The sequence below is a fragment of the Arachis stenosperma genome, chromosome 7 (genome assembly GCF_014773155.1).
Source record: "Arachis stenosperma cultivar V10309 chromosome 7, arast.V10309.gnm1.PFL2, whole genome shotgun sequence".
NCBI classification, from domain to species: Eukaryota; Viridiplantae; Streptophyta; class Magnoliopsida; order Fabales; family Fabaceae; genus Arachis; species Arachis stenosperma.
Genome location: NC_080383.1, coordinates 89533576 through 89540787, shown reverse-complemented (window position 1 = coordinate 89540787; position 7212 = coordinate 89533576). Strand labels below are relative to the sequence as shown.

Here is a 7212-nt window from a genome sequence, read left to right as displayed (position 1 = left end):
TTTATACTTTTCAAATAAAATTATTTTTAATTTAACAATTTTTTTCTGTTAATTTCTACTGATATCTTTATTTAGTTTAATAAATAAATCATTTTTAATCTAACCAGTTTTTTGCGTTAGTTTTATATTTGTCATTTATAAATTATTATTATAGGATAATGAATATAAATTAAACTCGTTGATTAATTTTAAAATTTTATTTATTAATTATAACTTATTATTTACTTACGTTGTTATTTTTTAAATTTTAAATACGTTTTTTTAGATTGTTAGATATTTAATTTTTAATATTGCTAGATAATTTAAAAAATTGCCGTTTATAAATTGTAAGTTATTTGAGTTAATAGTCAAAATCGTCTCTAAAATATACTTCGATCTCCATTTTTATTCCCGAAAGATAAAATTAATCAAATTCGTCCCCAAAAGATAACCAACCTGGTCGCATTAGTCCTTCCGTCATCTCCTGCACTGAGGTGGCTAACTCTTGCTTACTTGGCCTGTTAACTAGCAGCGTGGCACTCGTTTAATGTACCCTCTTATTGCTGATAAGATAAGTTACTTACATCAATTCAAATCAGTCCCTAAGTCCATGAACCTAATCCCAAATTGCACTCGAGGCATAAATTGCTCATCATCATCATATGTTTCGTGATAGTGTTGTTACTATTTTTTTCTCATCTCATCTTTCATATTGACATCATGTAACATGGTCTTCTCACATTCATCCAGTTCCATATCTGTCAATTGGATTTTTGAGGTAATATCGTCTCTAATAATCGGCATTGGTCAGAAAAAAGGAACCCTGAGTCTGGAAAATCCACATTGAACTTTATGTAAAGGCAATTCTTCATGAATGACCTATTGTGTTGTGGCATTTCCTCATCATTTATGGCTTTTGGTTGGCCTACATTATAGATTTTATAAGTTATTTGTGAATCAAAACTACCTTCATAAAATAAATTCTAGTGAAGCACAATCCCAAAATTATCTATAGATAATACCTGGTTTGATGACTTCTCCTGGGTTTGACTTGATCAATAGTTGTCTTCCATCAAGATGGGTGACAACGAACTGGAAGCCACAAAAAGCCTCGGACAAGTTGAGATTGTGCTCAATATAGAGGTCATCATGCTCTCATTTGAATTGTGGGTGCTCCTTCACTTGTAAGACAAAAACAATATCTCTTGTGCATTGTTGTCATACTCGCAAGTTAACTCGGACACAAACTCGTTTCTCGGTAGACTCGAATACACTCAGGTAAACTCGCATAAACTCAGTCAAACTTGCAAGTTTACGGGCGAGTTTGCTTTGTTTGGCCTTTTTCGTCACAACAGTGCCGTTTTGGGCCCAAAAAATATAAAAAAAAAAAGATGAAGAAAGGGAGCAATGTATGAATGTAACCCTAAACACCTAAATCCCTCACTTTGCTCACCGCACTCACTCAGTCACTCTCTTCTGCAAGCCCTCTTCATGTTTTGTCCGTCCCTCGCTGTCGTCTGTCCCTTGCCACCGTTCGCCATTCCCCAAACAGCTCGTCACTGTCTCCCTCTCTGTCGTTCTCTCACTCTCACTCTCTCATTCTACTCTTTATTGACTTTGTTCTGCATCAAAGCTCGTGGACTCATGGAGCCTCTACTGTTGCCACGCTGCCGTCATTCATCGCGTCTTCTGTCGATTCATTGCGTCCTCTGCCAGGTCCTCGCGTACTCTTCCGCCATTTGTTCTTGTCTGCCTGCACAGCACAGCAATGCTTGGTTCCTCAACTGAGCCTACTCCATTCAACCATTCAGATTTACGTATGTTTAAAAAAAAATAGTTACTGAATTTCTGCATGTTGCAGTTGTTACTTGTTAGTGTTAGTTTAGTCTATTCTTAATTGCTATTTCTTATAATTGGTAGTTGTTACTTGTTAGTGCTAGTTAGTTATTACTTGTTACTGAATCTGAATGTCTGAAACTCTAAAATCTCATATCTGAATTTATCAACTTTGTGGATAACTTTGCAACCAAATATGAAACTCTGTAATTTAGTGGATAATTATAAAAATAATTTCTAATCATTTTTTTAGAGATGGATAAAAATAAGTGGATAACTTTGCTAAATCAATTATTTGGTTTGTTGATTTGTTTATTCAAGGACAAAAATACAAAATGTCTGTTGGAGGAAGAACATGAACATGTGAATGATGATGATTTTGTCGACTGTGTGGAACCTGAACTTGAAAGAAATGAGGTTTCTGATGAAGATGGTGAAGATGATGATGTTGATGCAATGGAAGATGAAGATATTGGAGAATTTCAGTTTTAGACTTTTAGTTTATTAGAACATTTAATTGTTGTTTTGTTATTTTCTTCTTTTTTTTTTCCGGTTGTATTCTATGAGCTTTGATTGTGTGATTATGTGTTTTATGTTGAACTAGATGCATATTTGTAAAGGATTTAAATGTATGTTCTAGAGTACTTGTTATAATTGTAGTATTATGTTAATTTATTATGTGTTTTGATGTTGAAATTCTTGAGTCTGAAAGTCTATATTTGACTAAATATATATATTATAGACGATATATATATTTTTTACAAAAAAAATTATAACAGGTAAACTCGTACGAGTTTACGAGTCGAGTCTATGAGTCAAGTCTACGTCAGCTCCACGAGTTTACCTAAACTCACGAGTTTGACAATCTTGCTCCTGTGATTGTGTCAAGCTGCAAAAGGTCCGCATGCATTAATTTAAGAAACACCCATGGAGTGGACTATGATGATTAACTTCAGCCAATCTTACAAAGAATTAACATAGTATACAACCAATAGGAGTAGCATGATGGAGTTCATGAATTCGGAGATAAATCTACATTGGAGGAATAGCTGGAACAACGGAGACATGAAGGAATATCGAGTCAGAGATGATGCAATGGGATGAAGTAGTAGTGTCGAGGAGGAAAAAGGAAGCACTGCCACAACCGAGTGGATTGCTGTGTGTGGTGGTGAAACGGGATGGATCAGAAGCGTGAGAATTATGACAGAATCTGTGGCGAGAAGCGGCGTTGATGATAGACTTTGTTCTACTTTGGGCGACGGCTACGATGCAGATGACGTCGATGCGCAGGTGATGGCGGCGATAAAGGCATAGGCAATGACGCGGGCGGCAGCAAGGACAACCTGGGAACATGGAATCTGCTATGGAGATAAGGTTCAATTCATTTGGATTTGGGATTAGAGTTCATGGACTCAGAGACTGATTTGAATTGATCTAATAAACTTATCTTATCAGTAATAAGAGTGTAGACCAGGTGAGTGTCACACTGGCAGTTAACAGGCCATGTCAGCGAGCGTTAGCCACCTCAGCGTAGGAGATGACGAAAGGACTAACGCGACCAGGTTGATTATTTTTCGGGGGCGAATTTGATTAATTTTATCTTTTGGAGACGAAATAGAGATCGAGGTATCTTTTAGGGACGATTTTGATTACTAATGCTATGTTATTTGCTTAGGTTGTTATGTATTTTAAATTTTTAAATATTTTTTAAATAAAATCATTCCTAATCTAACAATATTAAATAAAATCATTTATAATCTAACAATATTCTTACATTAATTTAAAAAGTGATATTTTGCGTAAATTTATTTATACTTTTTAAATAAAATTAGTTTTATATTTGTCAATTATAAATTGTTATAGAATAATGAATAAATCAAATTCGTTGATTATGACACCTTTTTTAAAATTTTGTTGATTCTTTTTATTTGAACGTTATGTTTGGAACTTTGAATATTTGGGACAAGTTACCTAAATAAAATAATTAGAATCCATATTTACCATATTACAACTTTGTAAAAGAGCATACTCATATGCAACTTTTCTTATTCTATATATACCGCTACCAGGTGTAGCAGTTTTCAAACTTAACGTAATTTGCTAGAGGCAGCCGCGAGTTACGTAGAAAAGCGAGTTGGACAAAAACCGCTAGAGACTATAGCAATTTCTGAAGGAGATGCCAAACTACATATACTGCTACTGACTATAGCGGTTTATGAAGAAACAATGGGTAACGTAATCCGTGGCAACCTGTAGCGGATTATGTATACATAGAGATTATCTTTAATTCTGTAACAATTATGCATGAAATGAAATAAATAATAGAATGAGATTGAATAATGAAATGAATAATGGAATAAAAATGAATGAAAATTTAAGATTTTTACTATTATTCAATTAAATTTATCCATTTTCTTAGACAATTATATACAATTGATCATAGTTATAAATTTCTTTTATATTCACATAACATAAAAGTTTAGTTCTTTTCTTTAATATTCTTAAAAGTAATGAAAATAATTTATAATATTTTTAAAAAATAATTTTAAATATATTTTTTTATACATATTTATTATTGCTTCTAGCATAAAAATAAAATTTTTAAATTTTACAACAATAATTTTTTGTAAGAATAAATTATTTGGATAAATTAAATTTTAAAATAATATATTTTCAAAGACAATTTTTTAAAAATGAATTAATTTTTTTTTAAATAAACAGTTGAATATTGTACTCTTATTAGTGTACTTACTATTTTTTAAGTAAATAAAGGTGATTGTTATTAATCTATTGTGTTTAAAAAATGGTCTACAAAAGTCTATTTTGTAAGTAAATAAGAGTGATTGCTATTGACGTACTCCTCATGTAGCGCCCACGGGTTCGTCCACACTCAGTTAGGGTTTCACTACGCCGCCTCTATGGTTACACCTTTCTTTGTCTTTTCTTCGTCAAAGTCTTTTCCATCTTCTTCTACTTTGTTTCAATTTTTTTTAGAATGACTCTGATGTGACTCGAATTGAGAGGGATTCGCCATGGTAATTCAAGAGTTTTGTTCTTCACGTTCGCACATAGAAGCAGTCAATAAACATGGAGGATAATCACATCTCTTCTTTTCCTGTATTGGCACAATTTTGGGAATTGCCTGAACAATACAAAACGCTTGAGGTTGGCCAAAAAATTGGCTGGGAGACTTGGTCAAATTGAAGATGTTGCTCTGTTTGAAGTTAGAGGCAAAGATACACGCATAGTGAAGACTAAAGTGGAACTGAACGGTGATAAAAGAGTGAGGGATACACTAAAGTTGCTTGATCCTAATTAGAAAATGTTAAAAATTGGAGTACGCTATGAACGTATAGGTGTGTTCTGTACTTATTGTGCAAAATTGGACATGAATCTAAGAACTGCCAATTTTTTATTGATGATTCTACCCAAAACAATATAAAAAAAGATAGAGTTGGTGAATGACTTAAGGCAGATAAAGTTGGTAGGCGTTTAATTGAAAAGAGAGCTTCCTTCAATTCTAATCAACCTCGGGATGGTTCTATTCCAGCTCATCGAAGAAAAAATCTCCACTAGCTTGGCTTCTTGATAGTTTCTCAAAATTGAGTGTGCAAGATGATAAGAAAAAACAGAATAATGAAAAAATTACTGCCAATTCGGGTTCTAAAGCAGAAAATGAGGGTGAATAAGAAAATACTGGTATGGCTACTGATATGAATTCTTCTTCTAATACTTTATTGGAGATATCTTATCCCATGAATAATATCCAACACAATAACAACGTCATATCCAAGCTTGTAAAAGAGAACAAAAAGCCAAACCTAAAACAACTTGCCAGAAAGTCTGTGATAGGTTTCAAACGGACGAGTGGAGGTAACGTTACTAAAGATATTTCAAAGAAAATTTGTCTCAATGATATTGTCTCTGATGCTATGACAATGGAGGGTGCCAGCCTTCAAGTGGTACCTAAAGAAATATAAAACTGCTCTCGTGGAATTGTCAGGGTTTTGGGAGACCACTGACAATCCACACTCTTAAAGAGATTTGCAAATTTTACTCCCTCGAGTTTGGTTTTATCTGTGAAACAAAAAAATCAATCTCAACAAGTTGAAGAAAAACTAAGATATGGTGGTTTCAAGGAATGGTTTATTGTGGATCCAGATGGATTATTTGGGGGTTTGGCAATGGCATAGAGGGATTGTTGCACTGTTCAGATTTTACAGTATGGTAGATTCTTCATTGCGGCATCAGTTCTGACAACTAGTTCTAATGATCCCTATGATGTTCTAGGTGTTTATCTCAATTCAAATGATCAACATAGAATGGCTCAGTTTGCTGAATTAACTTCAATCACCCAACAGTTCGATGGTAAGATTGTGTTAATGGGTGATTATAATGTCATTTCTAATCAATTGGAGAAAGCAGGTGGGAGTGTTAAATCTCCTTCTTCTATTAAAACTTTTAATAGTTTTATTGATGATAATTCTCTGATTGATATTGGTATGGTCGGAAGAGCATTCACTTGGTCGAATAGGCGGAGTGGTGATGAGTTGATACAAGAGAGACTAGACCGATTTCTGGTAGGAGTTAATTGGCAGCAACTCTAATCCAATGCATCGGTTCTTAGACTGTCAGAATCAGGGTCGAATCACTCCCCTCTTCTCTTAGACTCTAATTCGAGAACTGATAGATCTAAACGGCGATTCAAATTCCAAAAAAGATGGTATTCCAATGATGAAATAAGGTAAATTGTTAGAGAGGTTTGGCATGAATAGATTGATGGTTCATCCATGTATATCCTAACTCAAAAAATAAAGCATTGTCGGCATAAGATTGTCAGATGGTAGCAAGAACACATATTTAATTCGAAGGTAGAGATTGATTTACTACAGTTTGAATTAGAGGAACTTCGTTTAGTAGAAATTCATGGAGGAGACATTATTTCAGAAATAGAGGACAAACTTGAGAAAGCATTGCAAAATAAGGAATCTTATTGGAAAGATAAGTCTAGAGTCAAAGGGCTTAAATCCGGTGATCAGAATACAGCTTTCTTCCATCAGAAATTTAGAAATCAAACCCGAAGGAATAAAATTTGGCAATTAACTGGTAGTGATGGTGAAGTGGCTACTTCAAATGCTGGTATTACTTCTGTGGCTGAATCTTATTTCAAGGATATCTTCTCCTCCACTTGTCATGAGAACCCTGAACCTCTGTTTATTGATTTTGAACCTAAGGTTACAGCTCACATGAATCATAGTCCGTAGGCTTCAAAGACCATTGATTATGGAAGAAGTGAAATGTGCAACATTTTCATCCTCAAAGTTCTCCAGGAGATGATGGTATGACAGCAAAATTTTTTCAAAGCTTCTGGAACATACTTAGTGGTGATATGTTTTG

At 33.9% G+C, this 7212-nt stretch overlaps 1 pseudogene; it reads right to left on the bottom strand.

Annotated features, from left to right (window-relative positions):
* Positions 1–564: 564 nt before the first annotated feature.
* On the bottom strand, positions 565–1718 carry LOC130940100 (chaperone protein dnaJ A6-like; annotated as a pseudogene).
* Between the last annotated feature and the right edge of the window lie 5494 nt (positions 1719–7212).